This window comes from Micromys minutus (genome assembly GCF_963924665.1).
Source record: "Micromys minutus genome assembly, chromosome: 29".
In the NCBI taxonomy this organism is placed as follows: Eukaryota; Metazoa; Chordata; class Mammalia; order Rodentia; family Muridae; genus Micromys; species Micromys minutus.
This window is the reverse complement of record NC_137964.1, coordinates 11,100,339-11,122,343: the sequence shown is the minus strand read 5'-3', so window position 1 is coordinate 11,122,343 and position 22,005 is coordinate 11,100,339. Positions and strand designations below refer to the sequence as shown.

The window sequence follows — 22,005 nt, the reverse complement described above, 5'->3', positions numbered from 1 at the left end:
CCAGTGTTGACAACATAGCTGCCAGAGGCCTTGAACCAGGCCAGTGACTCATTGAAATTAACGTTTGCAAGCAAAGAAGGGTGGACAAAGGGGTGGGACACACTGTGACTCAATGAGATTCTTTTCTTTCTTTCTTTTTGTTTTCCCCTTTTTGGTCAGAAGGTGCAAGGGCAGGAATGAGGGGATAGGGAAATGGGTGGGAACGGGGTATAAGATGTGAATTCACAAAGAATCAACAGAAAGTCTTTAAAAAGAAACAAAGGTTTGTTAGTTTGATTTTTTTTTTTTTTACTACATTTGTGTTTGTTTATGCTCATGGTCCTCAGCATTTATGAAGAGGTCAAAGGACACCCTCTAAAAATCTAAACTCTCCTACCGTGTAGGCTCTGGGGATCAAACTCAGATTGTCAGTTTGGCAGTAAACTGCTGTATCTGCTGAGCCATCTCGTCGACCCTGATTCTTTGTTTGGAGAGAGGGTCTCGAGCTCAGGCTAAACCTGAAAGCTGTGAGCATCCTGCTTCGGCCCCTTGAGTGCTGTGGTCACACCGGAAGCACTGGCAGCTAGAAAGGAAGTGTGTTTCATGCTTCTACTCTACAATAAAGGCCTTGCCTTTCACCAGGGTCTTCCACCACACTTCCCCACCACGGCCATTCCCAGTGCAGATTCCTTGCCCAGGGTTTGTGGCCTTTAACAGGACATTTATCTATACCTGCTTCCAAGAACTGCAGCCTTCTTGTTCGTCTCCTCTCAGCTACTCTGCTTCCAATCCATGCTGTTTTCTTCCCATTTGTCCTCAGGTCATACCCATCATCTCTTGTCACTGTCCCCTTCCCTCCCCCAGGAACCTCACCCACTCAGAATCTATGTTCAGCACATTCACACCATAAATTTCCAATTTCTCTGTCAAGACCAAACCTATATATCCAACATCATCTCATCATTTCTTATCCAGATGTCACCCCAGCCTACCATCTACCCAGCCTACCATCTACCCAGCCTACCATCTACCCAGCCTACCATCTACCCAGCCTACCATCTACCCAGCCTACCATCTGCCCAGCCTACCATCTACCCAGCCTACCATCTACCCAGCCTATCATCTACCCAGCCTACCATCTACCCAGCCTACCATCTGCCCAGCCTACCATCTACCCAAGATGGCTGTAGCTAAGCTGGTAGGACATGTACCTAGCATGCATAAAACCCTGAGCTCTACCCCCAACCCTGTACAAGCCAGGCATGGTCATGCCTGTCACCCCAGCACTCAGGGAAAAAGGGAGAAGTTCAAGGTCATCCTCAACTATACAAAGAGTTTGACATCAGTCTGGGTTACAGGATATCCTGTCTCAAAAAAGAAAGGGGGGAGTGGTGAGGAAAAAGGCATCTGCAACACTCCAAATAACACTGGATACCTGCCCTGACCACACATGGCCCTGTGACTGTGTCCACAATCCCACAACTACCCCTTTCCATCCTAACTCCTGTCACAGTGCTCTCTTTCTTTTTTAAGTTGTTAAATAATTTATTGTAATGTCTTTATTTTTTTAAATAGAAGTATTAAATTTATTTTATACCACCCACAAAGTTCTATATAATCAGGAATGATACAATTTGCAATAGCTTAAAAAACATGACAAAGATTTAAAATATATTTTCAATTAGAGTAGTCATTCATCCTTAGTTAGGATTTTTTAAATCTTTTATTAGATACTCTATTTACATTTGAAATGTTTTCCCCTTCACCCACCCAGCTCCCATTTCCCCTCACCCTCTCATTTTGTACCTACTGGGTTTCTCCTTCAATAGTGTCCTAAAAGAAATTTAGCCACCCACTCATAAGCTAGAACATCCAAAAGTCTCAAGGCAAAGCAAACCTAGCAGAAAGCAGACTACCACACAATAACGGCAACCTGTGTTACTGGTTTAATTGCTGACAGCATTGTATATATTTGGGGTGTGGATGGCCATAGAACCAGAAGCACGCATTAGGCAAACACTACCATGTAGCTGCATCCCAGAACTCTATTCTTGGGGGTTTCTTTTATTATTTCTTTGGGGTTTTTTTTTTGTTTGTTTGTTGCACATTTGTGCATGGGTGTGGAGATCAGAGGACAACCTCCAGGAGTCAGTTCTCACTTTCTACAGTGTGAGCACCAGGGATCAAACTCAGATCTTCAGGAAGAGCAGCAATCACATTCACCCACTGAACCATCTCAAGACACTGTGGGGTAGGTGAATCACAAAAGCATGGCCATGAGAACTGGCCAATTGGAATAAGAGCAGCCCAAGTGGACCGTGACAAATTGTAACTCAGGGTTATTGACGGGCAAGTAGACAAAACAGCAATAGAGGGTTGATGTCTGCCCAGCTCTGATGTTTTAAGGCTTATTATAAATGTAAAGGTTTTGTCTTTTATCTGGGAAACAAATGATCAAAGGCAGGGTTAAAACCCCCCAATTAATACTAATTTTAACCATAACACTGTATACTGTACCCTCACATTCTCTCACTCCTTCTTTCCCACCCCTGAGTGTGCGTGTGTGTGTGTGTGTGTGTGTGTGTGTGTGTGTGTGTGTTCAAACTTGCCATATTCTTGTCTCAGCCTCCCAAGGCATGCACCAACACACCTTGTTTTGTTTTGTGTGTTTTGAGATGTGGTCTTTTGTATCCCAGACTGGCCTCTCTATACAGTCAAAGGTGATCTTAAACTTGTCATCTTTCCCTCATATTCTAAGCACTGAGAGAGAGGCATACACCATCCTGCTCGGAGTTGAACCCAGGGTTTGTTATATGTTAGGCAAGCATTCTACCAACTGAGCCACATCCCCAGCCCAACAGCTCGTTCAAAATCTCTCTTTAAAACAAGAAGCCACACGGAACAACTATTCATATTACAGAGAGACTCACCTACTGCCAAATGTCCTAGGGTACTTCTAGCTCATTAAGTGACACATGACTGCATGTTTATTTTCAAAATACACTTCTCCTTCCTCCCTCAGCAAAACAGCATCTGAAGGAAAGCAAAGTGTTCATAAAAACAAACACAAGCTACAAAATCTTCTGTCCTAATGTCGCTGGTACATGAGGTGCTGGCAAATGGCCACAGCTATCATTTCGGTTTGATCTAGTTTTAGTTTTATTGTTGATGCTGTTGTTTGGGGGGTTTTTTGTTTTTATCTTGTTTGTGGAACTAGAACCCATACCCCCATATGTTCTAGACAAGCATCCTACCAGTGAGCCACACCCCTAGACCCTCACTGGAAGATGCTGTGCATGTGCTTTACCGCTGAGCTATATCCCCAGTCTCTTTTATTGCTTATTTTGAGACATGTCTTACTAAATGTTCTAGGCTAGCCATAGGCTTATGATCCTCATGCCTCTGGCTCCAAAGTACCTGGGATAGCAGGCCTGTGCTACCATGCCTGTGGCTGCTGTTTCTTTTTGTTTGCTTTCATTACATATTTATTTTGTTTTTAATTATTTATACATATACATATATGTGCACGTAAGTGCAAGTGCCTGTACAATCGAGAAGAGGCATTAGATTCTCTGGAGCTAGAGTTCTAGGAGGTTGTGAGCCACCTGAGTGTTGCTGGAAAGGAAATCCTCTGTAACTGTCACATCACTTTTTAACAGGTGAGCCATCTCTCCAGCCCCAGGCTTGTCATGTCTTAAAGAGACACCCACATCTATGTTGCCTTTGACTCTGTATCAAGGGAAGGAAGCAGAAAGGAACGTTGGTGTGAAAAATACCCATATAGTATATGAGTTGCCCTCCAGATGTCATAGATTTTGTGGGTACGTCCTATGGAGACAGGAGCAGTAATGGGTATAGGGCACAGGGCACATGTTCTTCTTTTATTTTGGATGGGTGAGCAAAGGTTCCTTACCAATGCTATAAAAAAAAAAGTGGGTTCCCAGTGAAACCATCACACCTCTTGATGGACCAGAGCTGTAATACTCACCGGTGGTAGCAGGAAGGTAGAGGAAGCCCACTCTGGCCCTATCCATCCCTCCTACACCAATCCAATAACAGCTCATAGCTCAAACCTATCCATCCCTTCTGATCATGAGTCTGGGGGCCTCTCATGGCTCCTAGCCTGCCAGTTTGAGGTCTCCATGGTTACCTGGCTCTTCCTGTCACTCCATCCAACTCCACTGATCATCACCTTGATGCTATTGTTCTCAGCCTGGATCCAGATTCCCAAGATCCAAGCAAACTTCAGCAACAGCTCCTCGGGCTACAATGCAAGGTATGGCCTTGACTGTTCCCTCCACTGAGTCCTTCAGTCACCATTTCCACTATCTGACCCCAGGCCCAGATGACCTTGCAAATGGGATCTTTTCCAGCATCTGCTTCCAAGAAGCCTCCAGGATTCCCAGGCTAGCTCAGGGCATCCATCATGTCTCCAGAGACTACAGTGCCTCTGCTGGGACTAGATTACTCTGACTTACAACTACTTCCCCATACAATAGGGCTAAGGAGGTAGTAAACGCATCCAAGTCCTACCATAATGGTTAATTTTGGTTGTCAAGTTGACCAGATTATGGAGTCAGCTAAGATATGTGCCTCTATTAGATATATTAGACTCAGTTGGAGGTATCTCCCTGAGAGAATTAACTGAAGAGAGAGGACTCTCCCCACCCCCACGTGTGGGCATCACCTTCTAGTGGCAGCCTAAATATAAAGAAACCTGGGAGGAAGTGGCTTCTTTTGCCTGTTTGTCTTCACTGACTACTGGTGAATGCATTGATCTTGCTGCTGCCACTGCGTCCGCCATCCTATGCTAACACTAGAACTCGGCTCCTTTGACTTTGCACTGGAGCCTCTCCAAGAATCATTCAGGCCTTCGGTACCAAACTGGACAAAACTGAGATACCCAACCTTTAAGACTGAGCAGCTACTGGGTTCTCAACCTCTCCAGCATGTAGGCAGCCACTCTTGGGCTGCCCAGAGTATGTCACGTGAGCCCACGTAACAAATCCCCTTTGAAATATATGTGGGGTCTATCAGTTCAGCGATTCTCAACATGTAGTCACATATCAAATATCCTGCATATCAGGTATTTACAATTTATAATAGTAACAAAATTACAGTTAGTAGTAACAAAGTAATTTTATGACTCATGAGAGCCACCATGACATGAGGAACTGAATTAAAGGCTCACAGCATTAGGAAGGTTGTGAATCAGTGCTCTATTGAATCCTAATGCAATGTCTATCACTGGCTCCAAATCCAGCCTCAGCCTAAATAGCCCCTTTCGAGAGAGGCACACACCAAACAAAATACAGGAAGCCCCTTCATCCTCAGACAGATTCAGGAAAAAAAGGAAAACACAGGCAAATCTAAATGCTCTGTTTCAGTGTCTGAGGTCCCAGAAAGTCTGACTAAACAAGACTCATCCCCAAGTCCTTTTGGCCTCTACCTATGTCTACAAGAAGCCACAGCTGAGATTTCTATGGAAGACTGGTTGCTTCTATCCTTTTGTAGCTTACTGAAGAAACTGAGGCACAGAATCACCCAAGATCATAACGGAAGAAGTAGAAAGCTGAGAACCAGAAGGTAAGCTTACCTGTTTTATGAACCCGTACCCAAACTGGCCTGATCTCTACTTAGGCTGTATCCAGAGTACCTGGCTCCTAGCCTCATTTGATCAGCAACACTTATTTGGAACCTATCGTGCATCAGTTACTGGTCTCCACACTGGAGTCTCCACAGAGAACTGAGCAAACTACATTGCTAACTCAAGAATTTATGTTTTTAAAAGAGTGGGGGAGAGATCCACAGTACATTTTGTTAGTTGTTTGTTTCATTGTATCAGGTAGAGAGGAAAAAATAAGGCAGGGAGGGGTGTGTGAAGAGGGACACAGAAGAACCCAAGGGCTGCAAGGCAAAGACTGAGGTCAGAGGAGACAGTCCAGTCAGTAAAGTACATTCCGCAAGTATGAGAGTCTGAGTTTGATCTCCCACATTTTACAAAGGAAGTCAGGCCTGGGAGTACACACTTGTAATCCCAGAACTTGGGAGGCAGAGGCAAAGGCCCTATCCGTGGGGCTTGCTGACCAGCCAGCCTAGCCTAATTGGAAAGTGCCAGATTCTGGTGAGAGGCCCTGTCTCAAAAAAAAAAAAAAAAAAAAAAAAAAAAGTGAAAGACTCATGAGAAAGGACATTTAAGCTTGTCCTCTGTCCTCCACGTGTGCTTACACACACAAAGGAGGGAGGATAAAAGAGTAAAAAATAAAGGGGAAAAGAGGAAGAAATAAAAAAAAAACAACCAGATACCAGTCAGGAACGCCTCCTTGAGACGGTAACATTTTAATTGCAGGAGCCAAAGCAGAGAAACAGGTCATTCTAGCCAGAATTAACAGCCAGTCCAAAGGCCCTGAGGCAGGACCATGCATTGGATTCAAGACACACATAGGGACAGGGCCACAGCAGAGGGAGTGCTGGTTAGAAGTGACAACAGGCAAGGACCAGCCAGAGGCCTGCTTCTCTTTCCTCCATTGCTCTCAGTATTCCTTGTTATCTCCCAGAAGTAAGGTCAAAGTCACCATGACTGGATACCCTCTGGGCTCAGCACAACATGGGGACTCTCCATACATTAATGGGGGCATCATCTTCTCTGACCTTGGTTGAGTAATTCTAAGCCCCAACATGTGCCTGAGGAATGTCATGTACCTTCGATTAAATTACAGGATTAATTTTCTTTCTCTAGCTAAAACCTGTTCAGCTAGCACCTGAGATTCCTGAAATGCTTCCCCACGCTAATGAGGCATTTCAGGTACCCCTAGCCAATGACCTTTGCCCATCCTGGATATTCCTACCTACCCTCTGCCCCCCAAAACTTTATAAGCCTTGAGTCACACTAAGTAAAGTTGATCTGCCTCCTGATGGCTGGTTCCGATGTATTATTCGTCAAATATACTCACAGGGCTTTCAAACCACCACCACCACCCTTGATGTTTGCTCCCTTTGAAGGGACTGAATTAGCCAATGATCCCCGAGGGCAGGGAGACCCACACAGGCCCTCTGCCTCAGCACCAGTAGTGAGCCCATTATACCTGCCACAGCTACAGGCAGAAAAAGGGTCAAAGACTGCCTGCCACACATTTGGAAAGGGACAGAGGGACACCACCCAGCACAGTATCCAGACTCAGGGAAGGTTAGGCATGACAGCAGACCTTTAAAGCCCATGGAGGTAAAGGCAGGCAGATGCCTGTGAATTAAAGGCCAGCCTAGTCTACATAGACAATTAGTCTAGGCTGGCCAGGGCTACATAGTGAGAGTCTCCCTCAAAATTAATTTTGAATCTCAATTCCAGCAAACTGGGTTCAAAATCTGCTCAGTGAAGCCACAACAAATGGATGAGTCAGTCATGGTAAGGTCACCAGAACCAAATCACCAGCCTTTGCACCTTCTGATCCCTCTACCTGTGATGTGGCTCCTCCACATGACCGTCTGGCTGCCTCCTCATCCTTTTTCCTGTCTCCTCCTCCGGGAACATGGGTTCCCAGCACCGCTGGATATAAATAACACAAGCAGGGATGGGGGGAAGAAAGCCAATAATGAGGCAAATGGGGACTCCTGGGTGTGGCTGGCAGAGACAGTCCCGGAACCTTGGACTAAAATATGGCGTCAGGAGCCTAAAAGTTGCTGAGCACTACCCATGCAGGTATGGATGGTAGCATCATACTAACAAAGAGAGGAGAAAGGCTTCTTTACATTCCTCTGACAGGAGCCATGCTGAGTTTGAGGGGACCCATTAGAAAGGGGCTAAAGAAGACCTAGAGAAGGATTGAAGGAGGCAGGACTGCCCCACAGGTAAAAGGACTTGCTACCAAACGACACAGTTCAGTCTCTAGGACCCATATGGTAGAAGAGGTGACTTCTACAAATTACAGACACACACACACACACACACACACACAGGCACGCACACGCACATGCACATGTGCACAAGCACACACATGCACACACACATGCACATATGCACAAGCACACACACATAAACATGTGCACAAGCATACACATGCACACACACATGCACAAGTGCACAAGCACACACACATGCAAATGTGCACAAGCACACACATGCACACACACATGCACATGTGCACACCACCATGAATAAACTGAAAGTGTAAAATAAAAAAGGCTGAGGAAGAGAACAGAACAGAAGAAAGATTCTTGCCAGTAAGGGCATTCAAAGACAGTTTCTTACTTACATTTTAATTTAAGCATTTATACTGTAATGCTAGGGATGTTCATCGAGGCTTTACACAAGCTAAGCAAGAGTTCTGCCTTGACCTAGGTCCCTAGACATGACCTTTCTTGTATTTCTTTCAACATTCAACTTATTCTTGTATGTGGGCATGGGAACGTGAGAGCCTCAGTGTATGTAAAGCTCAGAGGACAACTTGAAGGAACTGGGTCTCTCCTTCCACCATATGGATTCTGAAGATCAACCTCAGGGCATTAGACTATTCAACAAGGGCCTTTATCCAATGAGCCATATTGCTGGCCAGACTTCCTTTATACTAAACCCATAGCACCCTTGGTTCTTGGCTCCCACCTACTTCCTGCCCTGTCTCCCAGTCAGCTCCCATTTTGTTCCTCCAAAGCCTGCCCTGTGTCACTCCTCAACCAGCTTGGGGTCCAAAGGCATGACAAAGGGCAGATACCAGAAACAGATTGTTGACTTGAAAGTCACAATGTTCCTCTCATGCTAGCCATATTCATCAGTGGCTGCTTCAGCCACAGCCCCATCCCACCTAGTCCATTCAAGATCCATTGAATTCTCACCCATCCAAACCTCCATCTGATTTAGAATAGTCACCTCTGTTCTGGTCTCCTGGCTCCTGCCATCACCGGCACCACACACACCCACGGATTTGTTCGCTGGGATCAAAATAACATATAAATTCCCTGTTGAGGCCTAGCCATCCTCCTATCCTCTACACTTCAAGGCTGTTGGTTTTGTCGCTGTTGATGGTGGTGGTTGATAGGTGTTGGGGCAGAGGGGCAGAGAACACAAAAACATGACTGTAGTGTCTGAAGAAGCCAGAAGAGAACATTAAATTCCCTGGAGCTAGAGTTTCACCAAGTGGTCATAAGCCACCTGATGAGGGTGCTGGGATCTGAACTCAGGTCCTCTGCAAGCAAGAACAAGTGCTCTTACCAAAAAAGAACATGGATCTCGATGTTTTTTTCATATCTCTACAAATAACTCCTCTGAGCACCCAGCAGTGCACCTGGAGCCTTGTATTGGCTGATCCTCTTCGGTTTGGAACACTGTCCCTCTGCCCAGTCAATCCTTGGCTGAATCACTGTAGGGGAATTTTAGCAGAGCCATCCTGTCTGGCATGAATTCCAGAGGGATGGCACCTAAGCTTTGAAGAAGCCTCTTCTCGGTGGTTGTTATCTGAGATTTTTATGACGTTGCTCTCAGAGCCTTTGCATGGCTAAGTCCCACATACCAGAAAAGAAAATGGGTATGGCTGCGAATTGCTTAGATGATGGAACCTTTATGACAAACCCAGATATCAAAAACAGATAAGGCCGTCTGCACACATGTAACAGTTGTGCTCCGGGTCGTCATGTGGAACTTTTACCAGCCGGAGGAGGGCTGTCTCGGAGTCTGTCACCTGCCTTTAGATCCCTTTGCCCTAACTGGGGTGCCCAGTCTACCCTCGAAAGTCTAAGATGCACCTCGTCTTACTGAAACTTGCTATGCCAAGCCTGGCTGAGATCCATGGGAGGTCTCTCCTTTTCCGAAGAGAAATGGGGAAAATGGATGGGGCGGAGAGTTGGGGGTGGGGAAGCACTGAGAAGAAAGGAGGAAGGAGAAGCTGCAGTCTGGAGGAAGAGTTAATAAATAAATTTTTAAGCGCTTGTAGGAAGCTGCCAGAATTCAGTCCTTGATGCGCTGCTGCATCAGATCATCCTATGGAACCCAGACTGCAGACCAACTGTCACCCACCCAGGATGCCTTTCCTGACTCTCTTCGGGCCAAGTTCTGTTACTGCGCTCAGTTCTGCCCTGAGGAATGAACTCTGCACTATTCCTAAGTTAACAGACTGATTGCATCAGTCACTGATTACTGGCCAGGCTTTGTCCTCGCTTCTTTTAACTATACGGGGTGTTTAAATGCTATTGGTCTCATTTTACAACTGGGGAAAATGAGGTAAACCCACTAGCCTGAGGGCTACACCATTCTGCAAGCCCAGGCTGGAGACAACCTGGGGCACCCAGTTCAGAGGGGAGGCTTCCCCATGCAACGCTTCCTTGTGTCATCCCAGGGTAGGAGGAGGGTTCTTTACCCACTCTCTTTGTCATCTTTAGTAAGCCCATAGGCTCTTTTGCTAAATAGTCACTGCCTCCCAGGCACTATGCCAACTAAGCGTCCCCACCCCCACCCCTCCAATGGCCAATGGCCTTAGGTTTGGAAGTGGATGGTGTTCTCCTTACCTCAGAGTGGGCATGGAAGCCAACCACTGGCTCTCAGGAATGTAAAGGGCACTGAGATTTTTCAAGTACTATCAACAGCTGTGGACTCATTAAGGAGAAAAATATTTCAGACCCATTTTCCAGATGGGCAAACAGAAACTCAGAACCCTTTCCTGCAGCCGGGAGTTCCCAGCTTATATCTATTGCCTCTTCTGTCCTTGACTCCTGGAAACGACCCCCTTTGGGAGTGAGTAAAGTGAAAAAAATTCCCAGCATTCCCTGCAACCTGGCTGGCCTTCAGAGAAGGCTCAAGGCAGGCTGAGTGATGCTACTGGAAATCCACCAAAACAGCACCTAAGGGATTCGGGGCTTCCAAGGCAAGCTCATAGTCTGAGATTCCTTTCTTGAGGATCTCTATCCAACCAATAGGTCCAAGTCACCCCACTGGAAGCCACACTCATGCCTAGGACCTTGACCGGGCCCAATCCGCAGTCTTGGGAAGAAGCCCCGTCTCCCACATCCCCATACCAGCTCATAGATTTTGCAAGCCCAAGGCATGACTGGCTTACAGAATGAGTTCAAAGACAGCTTAAACAAGCTAGTGACATAGTCTCAAATTAAAACCTAAGGGCTAAGCTGATGATTGTTTGCTACGCAGGTCTGATAACTCCAGGTTCAGCTAAGAGACCCTGTCTCAGAAAATAACGTGAAGAATGATAGAGGAAGGCATGAGAAGTCAACCTCTGGCTTCCACACACTTGAGCTCACACACACATACATGCACACACATACATGCACATACATACATGCACATACATGTATACACGTAATCACCACACATGACTACACATACATGAAGGAAGGAAGCAGTAGTGGAGTGCTTGCCTAGCATGAGGCCCTAGATTCAACCTAGCTTCCCACTCCCCCAATAAAATAAATAAAATAAGGCATCTTCCAAATTCTCAGAAGCCTGGCTCTTGGCAGCTCCACACAGATATTCCTCACATATCTCATTTCCAAATAAGCATGAAACACAATTCTTCTGGGGGTAGGGGGTGTTGGGGGGAAGACAAAGATTTCTCTAACTTACTTCTCATCACTTCACACACCTTCCATCAGGGGCCCAGCCAACCCAGGGCTGCCCTGGTGTCTTCAACATTCCCTACATAGTGCAGACTCTTCTCTCAAGACACAATCAGATGGCTGTCACTTGCTGCCTTAAGCATCCCTCATACACACAGACACAGAGGATGGAACTGCGGGTTCCTCGGTGTCTTCCAAGCCCTGGTCAACCAATCTCTACTTCCTTTCTTCCTGTATACACTTCAGCCTCTTTTCTGATCTGCAAAACACACCAACCTGGGCCTTTCTCTAGGATTTCGTTGCCTGGGCCCAGAAAGCTCTCCATAGCAAATGCCATCAAGATAGGCTGCCTCTTTCCCACAGACACCCTAGGCTTCCTCACAACACTCCAACCTCCTTCCTTCAGTATTTGGATAGTGCTGTACACACTCTGAAAGGACCTTGTTTCCCAGAAGCGGGTCTAAGTGCTTCTCAGTCAAGACCCTGCGGTGTCTGAGGCCTCTGCGGGTCGATAGCACTCAGCAGGCGCTCCGCACCAATTCTCCAGTGACAGACACTCCTGTGGCGCAGTGCCTGTTCACGAGTCCGGATTCCCCGCGTCACGACAGCCCCCACTCTCTCCCGCGCGTTTTCCCGTCTTGTCCACCTGCGCCCTCGGAGGCACCAGAGATTCCGGAGAATGCAACCTAAGCCCGGACCAGATGAGAAACCCTGAGAAATACCTTGCGGGAGGAATGATGGGGAAACTCAGTGACCCTTTGGGTTGTTCTTAGCCCTGGAGAAGAGACAGGAAAATGTTTCGAGGGTAGCTACTAGGGAGGCGCCCCAAGAGAGGGGGCGCTTTGCTTACCTGGGGGTGCAGATAGCAGGATGCAGGCCAAGGCGGTGTGGAGATCAGCTAACCCGAAGATGTCGTAGACACGCCGCAGACTGCGCTGGGCCGAGAAACTCCTCTCTACAGAGCCTCCACCCACGAGAGAGGAAATGGGACCGGAGGGGGCCTCGGGGACCGGTTTGATAGGCCTTGGGCGTGGTCTGAGCAGGGGAAAGGGGCGTGGTTTCAGTGCGCTCCGGCCCAGTGCTCGCGTAGAACCGCTTAGTCCAAGACCCCTGAACCCTAATCTGCCCAACCCGCGGCCAGGCCTCGCCCCCACGCCACCAGGCCCCGCCCTAGACCACGCCCTACAATCTTTTGTGGCCTCCAGACCCCGCCCTCCGCCTCCAATTCTGCACCTTGGGACCCTACCTCCAGCAGACCCTGTCTAGAGAGAAACCCAGCTTGCTCAATCTTTTGTGGCTTCCAGGCCCCGCTCACAGCCCCCACCCGCCGCCGCCAGGACCCGACCCCAACTCTTCTGTACCCTTAGTCTGCAACTCCTCACCCCAATCCCTGCTTTCAGCTTCCTCTAACTGCCAAGGCCTGGTCCCCAGCCCAGTCAGGCCTTATGAGGCCCCGCCTCCACCAGAGGCTGTTCTGGGCACCTGGCCTTTCTCCAGCCATGCTGTAAGATTCTACAAAGCCTGTCTCTGACGTTTTAACCCAGCAGCATCTACTGGGCACTGTCTCTGGCTCCTGCTTCACCTGGTCCCTGTTTTCCAGTCCTGGGTCTGTTCTTTTTGACGCTCTGGATTGTCTCTCTGCCTGCACTCCATTTCTTAGATGCACTGCTAGGCTCTGCAAAGAAAGCCAGGATCATTCCACCGGCCTCAGCGCCGGTCTGAGTCGGTCAGACCAATCTAGAGGATTGCTGGGCCTAGGCTGTCCAGACAATTGAGAGGGAGAAGGGAAATTGCATTACTATGTCAGCTGTGGTTTTGTGAGGTGCAAAGGTCAGACAAGATCTGAGAGTCGAAGCTGAGAAACGAGTCGGTGTGAGTGACAGGTGTAGCCACTGTTTGAACCAGGACACTGCAGGAGAATGCTGGGACCAGCGGAAAGACAACTCTAAGGCAAGCAGTTACCAGTAGAAGGGAAGAGGCTTCTAATGGCTTGTCATCATCAAAAGAGAAAGCGTTAATTAAGGACATCAAGCCTAGCTCCGTTGGTAGACTGCTTGTCTAGCATACAGGAATCCCTGAGTTGGATAAGTCAAGGATGATATATAGACCTCAGGTCCCAGCACTCGAGAAACCACAGAAGCATATCTGAGCAACAGGAAACCCTGACTCAAGAAATAAAATTAAAAGCCAGTTTTCTGTGGGTCCCAGGACAGACCCATTACAGGAAGTTTAGCTATTCCTACTTCAGCAATCATGTCTTTGTCACTGGAAGTCCATTTTTAAGGCACTTTCTCAGAGGGGCCCATCCCTGAATGTACCACCCACCATAAACATCCATTTTTTTCCCCTGAGTTTTTGAGACAAAGTCTTTCTTTTAACAACACACACACACACACACACACACACACACACACACACACACACACACACACACACTCCAGCCTCAGACTCAGCAATGTTTCTGCCTCTGACTCTTGCATGCTAGGATTGCAGGCATGCGACACTTAGTAGGGGTGGGGAGGCTATATTTGCCTTTCATTTTCTTTCTGTCCCTCTGAAGTTTGTGTTGCCGATGTGGAAGAAGAAAGTCACACAGGGTATTTTCAAGCATTCAGACTATGAGAGCCACTTGTATTGATAGCAACATGGAAATCCAAGCCAGAGGTCCGCAGGGAAGGGGAGGATTTGGATGTGCAAGGGCCATGGAGAAATTTTCAGTGGAAGTTACTGCCAAATTTGGATGGCTGAAGAAGAATGGAGTGTCAATTTTTTATTTGCATGCCTAGGCCTGATCCCCAACCTGAGAGCAGTTAGGTATTCTTTGAAGCTACTTCTGGCTCTTTGGAGCTGAGTAAATCAAAGGATTAAAAGAACCATCAGCTGACAAGATAATTTAGCAAATAAAGATGTCTGTTGTCTTTTGATGTCTATGTATGTACCCACACATACACGTTTGCACAAAATCAATAAATGTAAGTGTAATTAAAAGTAGCATCAGGGGACAACAGTGTAGGACCCTCCACAAAAATCTCAGAGGGTTCTCTAGGTAGAGGTACAACCCACTTTGGACTTGGGTTACATGAGAGGAGCAATATGGAAGTGTGGGAGATGTGGGAGTTTGTCATTCTGGAAGGCATGACCCAGGGGTGGTCAATAGAAGGAAGATGGTAGACCCAAAAGATTTAGAAACAAAATGAGCAGGGTTTAGAGAGACAGAGGAAGCTGTATCTGGCTGGTACAAGCTAATAGGATATTTCTAAACTGGTGAATATAGTATGTATTGTCTGGGAAGGAGAACCCTAACTAAGGCTAGGTCTCAAGCCTAGGAGATTGATGTTCCCATGTTTTCTCTTGCAGACTTCTTTTGCTGCTTTTCAGTTCTTTTTTCATTTTCATTTTTATTTTTGAGATAGAATCTCTTATAACTCAAGCTGGCCTCAAACCCCCTATGTACCTGAGGATGATTTTGACCTTCTAATCCAACTGTCTCCACTAATTCCTAAACTCTGGGATTATAAATGTGAGCCACCATATAAGGTGTTGTGGGTTTTGTGTGTGTGTGTGTGTGTGTGTGTGTGTGTGTGTGTGTGTGTGTCCCAGGACGTCTTACATGCTTGGAAAGCACTCTCTCGCTGAGCTATATCCTATCACTATATCCCCCACCCCACCCTAACACTCACACACAGACTTTGACACCCCATAGAATCTTCCCATCCAAGCGAGGCTCAAATGATCAAGGAAGCTGCCCAGTGCTAGGATACAGGAAGCAACTCTGTGATGCTCCTCACCATCTTAATTACTCTTCTGTTGCTACAATAAAACACTCAGACAAAACCAATTTAGGAAGAAAGCATTTATTTTAGCTCCCAGTTCCAGATATACATCACTAAGGAGAAGTCTGGGTGTCAGGAGCTTGAGGCATCTGGTCACACTCCATCTGCAGTCAAGAAACAGAGACTGACACATGCTGGCGCTTAACCCATCTTCCCCTTTCTATACTCTCTAGGATCCAGACAGCAGTGTCACCACAGTGGACAAGTCTTCCCCTTTCAATCTGATAAGGCAAACACTGACAGCCCTATCCAGAGGTCCCTCTCCCAGGGGATTCTAGATTTCAAATTGATAATTGAGATTGACCGTCACGGCCTCCAACTACGGGTTTGAAGTAGACATCTATATTGATCTTCTCCAGAACTCATTGTGGCCAGGCTTGAAGACTGGACCCTGGGACCCACAAAGCCTAGGCTACACACAATAATAGTTCTTCAAAACCAGTCACTGCCTTAGGGTTTATATTGCCACAATTAAACCAGAACCACTTGGGTGAGTCTTAAACTACCAAGTTGTGTTACCAGCATGAGGTACAACCTTGGTCACCTCTGGAACATGGCTTCTATGTGCTCTCAGGAAACACTTCCCAGAAGAGTTCACCTCAGTGATGCTAATCGCCTCTAATTTCTCAGCTCTAGCTGACCAGCATCAATTTTTCCAGGGAAACAAAGGTCATGCTTTAATTGTTCTGGTCTTTTGCTAATCACAGCTGATTCTTCAGCTCCAGCTGATCAGACACTGCAGATTCCCCACACAAACAGCTCAGTTAGAGTCTTTGTTTCCCTGTGACACTTCATTAGCCAGCCCTCCATCTTCTGCACAGCTCATGGAACACCCAATGGCTTTTCTTGCTCAAAACTCCAAAGTATATCCACAATCCTGCTAATAACATGGGCAGGTCTGTCACAGCAATACCACAGAATCCTGATGGCAACTTGTCTCAATGTTTCTATTACTGCATGAAACACCATGACTAAGGCAAGTCGGGGTTGTAGTTCTCCACGGAAGGAAACCAGGACAGGAATTCAAACAGGGTAGGAACCGACGGGCAAGTACTGCTTACTGGTTTGCTTATCATGGCCTGCTCAGTCTGCCTTCTTATAGAACCCAGGACCATTAGTCCAGGAAAAGCACCACCCACAATGCGTAGGGCTTTCTGCTGTCAGTCACTAATTAAGTAAATGCCCCACAGGCTTGCCTGCAGTCAGAGCCCATAGAGGCATTTTCTCAGTTGATGCTCCCCCCTCTGAAGACGCTTGCTTGTGTCAAGTGGACAGAAAACTAGCCACGACAATCTGAGATTTTTCCTGACCTCTGAAGTCTATGATTTTGTTACTTCAGTGTGATTTTATGTTTCTTTAAGGGAGACACTTATGTGCCACAGTCTACATGTGGGGGTCAGAAAGCAGCTTATAAAAGTCAGTTCTGACCTTCCTTCTACCACGAGGGTTCCGGAGATTGAACTTGGGTCATCAGGCTTAACAGTAAATGCTTTGACTCCCTGATCCAACTCATTGGCTCCTAAATGTGTTACTTCTCATAATAAAGAAGATTACACGTGGGATAACATGACAGACTTTAAAAAGGGAGATGACTCAGGACCATCTGGGCCTGATGTTACAAGGTCCTCACTGTGTTGTTTGCCGTCATAAGCCTGAGTCCCAGTGACACTTGCTGAATATTGGAACCCAAGCCAGACCAGACTCTGCCATGGTCACCCAACAGCAGCTGGTCTCTCTCCACCCTCATAGCTGATTCTGTATCCAGGCTTTGGGCTAATGGACTTCACATTATCAGTACATATCTGTGACATAACCAAATGACAGATATACATCAATTAGGTGGGTCCCTCTTCTCACTCTCCAGGCCCTGGAAATTAAAACCGCTTGACCACACGCTCATACTATGGAAGGCATTGTATAAACCCTTCCTGTACCTCTGAAACCTATAGGAAGTCACGTCGACTCTACCCTGTGTTGTTTTCTTTTTCTATTTCATACACACATGGTTTGGTTTTGCTTGTCTGATTGTTTTGTTTTTATGTGTGGAAATTCACTGTATAAGAATGTGCATGTGTGTGCGTGTGTGTCTGTGAGTCTGTGTGTGCACAGGCATGCGTGCATGTAGAAACCCTAAGTTGATATCAGGAATCATCTTTGATCATTCTTCCACCTTATCCACTGAGTCAGGGTCTCTTAACAAAATCCAGAGTCGGCCATTGTGGCTAGTCTTGCTAGCTCCTTTCCTTTGGGGATGATTCCCTGCCTCCATTTTCCAAAGCTGGCGTTACAGGCAGACATTGTTTACTTCTTCCTCCAGTGCCAGGATGGCAAGTATTAAGGCCACTACAGCTGGTCTGAAAAAGGAAATGGGGAAATGGTCCAGAAACCCCTAGGAGCTCTCAGAGACTGAGCCAAACCAAAAAATACACACTAGTTAAACCTAGGTCCCACCTATGTAGCAGATGGGCAGATCAGTCTCCAGTCTCCCTATGGGTTCCCCTACAACTGGAGCAGGAGCTGTCCCTAAAACTGTAGTCTGAGTGTGGAATCCATTCTCAACAGGACTGCCTTATCTGAGAGGATGTACCTTATCTGAGAGGATGTATCTTCAGAGGCTGATGCACCGGAGTGGGTGTGTATTCAGGAAGCCCCACCATCATAGGGGAGGAGGGAGGGAGGGAGGGAGGGAGGGTCTCTGTGAGGGCAGGATCAGGATGAGGGAAGCATTTAGGATGTAAATAAATAAACAAATGTTCAAAAAGAAAAAGGTCTAGGAGTCGGGCATCGTGAGTGGGCTCAACCTCACGATGCTCCTGCCTCCAGCTCCCAAGCACTGGAAAGGCAGGTACTGCTCATACCTGACCCCTGGACCTTTTTCCCATTTCCTATTCAGGCCAGCTGTAGTGGCATACATTAGTCATCCTGGTACTGGATGGGGAGGAAGCAGGACGATCGGGGGTTCGAAACTCATCTTCCAGGCTGCACAGTGAGTTCAAGACCATCCTTAACTACATGAGACCATGTCTTTAAAAGAAAAAGTGGGTCCAGTGAGATGTCCCACTGGGAAAAGGTGAATACTGAGAAGCTAACAACCTGAGTTCAGTCCTGGGGCCCACGTGGTAGAGAGAGAGAAAATGTACTTACACAAGTGTCCTCTGATCCCCCATACCCATGTTACAGCACACATAATAAGTAAATAAATACAATGAATGATAAATTAATTTTCAACTTGTGATCCTACTACCTCATCTGCCCGCAGAAATGGTTCTCTGACACCGATTGGAGATTTCCACATGTACGCACATGTCTGGGAACAGCTGAAATTACAAGCATGTACCATCACACTGGCGGATTTGTGAGCATTTATCCTGTTGACAACTGTGAAAATCTATAGACTAGAGCCTCACAGCAAAAGATCTGTCTGCAGGATAAACCCTGCCCGTCAGGCCCCTCGGAGGCCAGACGCATAGCTCCTGCCTTTCTTTATCACCCACTCCTTCTGCCTGTCTCTATGGCCCTGCTCTGTGTCTGTGTACATGTGGCTGTCTCTGTGTTGTGTTAAATAATTTAAAAAGCCACCACGCTACCGCCGGTGGGCAGGCCAGTGGGCCTGGTCTCATTACAGCAGACTGTAGCTCCAATATCTCTCCACTTGACTCGCTAAGTTCCCACGGCCAGTAGCTGCCACACCAGCCACCACGTATCCAAATTCCCGTGCCCCGCCACCATACATTTCTCTGGAACTCGGTTGAGTCGTTTCGTGAAGGAAAACACCACACAAACTTAGTTTAGAATCAACAGGTAACTCAACTGCTGACCGCAGCAACTGTCATCCTAACATGTAAGCCATTCTAAGATAAATCGTCAGGTAGCGGATTCCACCGGATTTGTCACCTGAACTGGGGTGGGGTAAGGGGTTTCCCTTACCTATGTTCTGAGCTCCACCTCTTCCCCATCCAAAAGCTTATTGTTTAATGCAATAGCTGTGTGCATGTGTATGTGTATTCCTGTCTGTGCCTGTGTTTCTTCTATTGGAGTGTTTCTGCATCTATACATCTGTGTGTCTTCCTCGTATGTATCTGTCCTCTGTATATATGTCTGTCTGTCCATGTGTTTATTATATGATTGTCTGCTTTACTGCGTGTCTCTATGGGTGTCTCTGTACATCTGTCAGTGGCTCTGTGTATATTTACCTGTGTCTATGTATGTGCATGCCTAGCTATGTGTTTCGTTCAATATACTGCATTGACGTTTGTGTTTCTCTGTAAGTCTGACCGTGTGTATACGTGTGTTAGATCTCAAACCCAGAACAAATGGCTAGCTGAGGTAACCCTTAACATATCGTAGCGGCTGCTGACAGTCAGATTCTCTCAGTCTCTACCTGGCATAGGGCCCTTCTGGCTGGCACACCTAACCTTCTACCCTGAATGCTCCAGCCCAGGTATTGGGCTGGTCTTCCCTTCCCAGCAGCCCCTCTGGCCGCTAAGCAATCCAGCCATTTTTTTCTATGCCAGTCTCTTAGCCCAGGCTGCCCCTCTTGGTCAGTGGCTCCCCTTTCTCATCTCCCTTCCCTCATCTCCTCACGTAGCCCAACTCAGTCATGTTCATTCCGGACCCTTCTGGATGTCCGTGCTTCTGACTCTGCTCTCTTTTACCTACAACGTACCTTCTCCTCCACCATATCTAGAAGCAGTTGAGTCCTTTTTCATTTCTTTTTTATTCAAAACATTCACCTGTATATGTGGCTATCTTTATCTCCAGATATATGTGCTATGTGCGTGTTTTTATGTCTGTCTGTCTGTGTGCTTCTGTGAGTGTGGTATGTGTGTTTCTCTGTACCTCTTGTTTCTGCGTAGGCTCTGTTTCTGTATATTTTTCTGCATCTGTGTGCATGTATTTCTGTCTCTGTTTCTGTACATCTGTGGGTTTCTGTGAGTTTATATGTGTGTGTGTTGGCCTGTACCTGTGTATATATGTGTGTGTGTGTTTTCATTGGTTGCATCTCTGTGTATCCGTGTGTGTGTGTATGTGTTTGGATTTGTCTGTCTGTCTGTCTGTGCACCTGATATGTCCATCTGAGAACCTCTAAGAATAGACACATTTGGCTTGGACCTCCCTCTCTGTGGCAGGTGGTATAGGATCCTGCCTTCCCACCCACCTTAGAGATCTGACAGCCTTCTTGCTTCTTGCCTTCTCCCACACCTTCTCCTACTGTGCCCCAGGCTCTTCATTCCCTGGAGCAGAAGTTGAATGCTAAATTTCTCTTTACCTCCTGTTTGGATCCTATCCAGTTTCCCTGAAGCAGCTGGCACATGACACCACAGGGCTGAATAACCAGTTCATAATGGCAAGGCTTCCTGCCAGCCCAGAACCCACGCCTGTTTCAACAGTTAGGAGAGGTCACAGGTCACGTAAGAAGGACCATGGCCAAGTCATGTCCTACAGCAACAAGAGTCCTTAAAAATCCCCATTTTAAAGCTGAGTTCAGAGGGAACAAGCAAAGGAAGGAGAAAGAGAAAGAAAAACCTTTGATGCTTCTAAGGTTTTTACCTGTCCAGGGATGCATTAAGTTACTAGCCCATGGATAGATAAACCCATTGGTGAGGTCAAAGCCTTCATCATCTGCTCCACCTGGGGTAAGCTTTTACCACATGAACTGTGTGAGCTTTTGAGGAAAATTATTAACACATGATAATTTCACTTTTAACCTTTTCAAAACCCTACACCTGTCTTTTGGTATTTTTAAGAATTGTTTATTTTATGTATATGACTACATGCCCTGGAAGGAGAGAGGAACTCCACAGGAAGACCAACAGAATCAACTAACCTGGACTCTTGGGACTCTCAGAGCTGAAACCACCAACCAAAGACTATACATTGCTAGACCTAGGCCTCTGTACACATATGTAGCAGATGTACAGCTTGGTCTTTATGTGGGTCCTGAACAACTGGAGCACAGGGAGAGGAGGGGGGCTGTCCCAAAAGCTGTCACCTGTACATGCGATATGTTCTAGTAGCTGGGCTGCTTTGTCTGGCTTCAGTAGGAGAGGAAGAGCCTAGCCTTGCAGAGAATTGAACTGCCAGGGTGGGGAGATACCCAGGGGACCCCCACCCACTCAGAGGAGAAGGGGAGAGGGGATGGGAGGACTGTGGGAGGACTGTGAAAGGGAGTAGCCAGGAGAGGGGCAGTGAGCAGGTTGTAAAGTGAACAAGTAAAAAATTAAATTAAATTTCAAAATATTTATTTATGTATGTGAGTGCACTGTAGCGGTCTTCAGATACACAGAAGAGGGCATCAGATCCCATTACAGATGGTTGTGAGCCACCGTGTGGTTGCTGGGAATTGAACTCAGGACCTCTGGAAGAGCAGTCGGTGCTCTTAACCACTGAGCCATCTCTCCAGCCTGTACCTTTTCTAGCTTAGTTTTTATATATGTGTGCATATATGTGTTTGTATGTATATGTATGTGTGTATATTTATGTGTGTTTTTGTATGTGTGTATATATGTGTGTGTGTGTGTGTGTGTGTGTGTTTGTATGAGTGTGTATGTGTGTGTGTGTGTGTGTGTGTGTGTTTGTATGAGTGTGTATGTGTGTGTGTGTGTGTGTGTGTGTGGTGTGCGCACGCACATGAGCGCAT

General features: G+C 46.8%; 1 protein-coding gene across 1 annotated transcript in view; it reads right to left on the bottom strand.

Annotated features, from left to right (window-relative positions):
* Positions 1-12,507, bottom strand: part of CERS4 (ceramide synthase 4) — a 33,046-nt gene extending 20,539 nt beyond the window's left edge. Inside the window, exon 1 of the mRNA XM_080940682.1 lies at positions 12,383-12,507. The gene's annotated coding sequence lies outside the window, so the exon portion shown is untranslated. The remainder of the gene's footprint in view (positions 1-12,382) is intronic.
* Between the last annotated feature and the right edge of the window lie 9,498 nt (positions 12,508-22,005).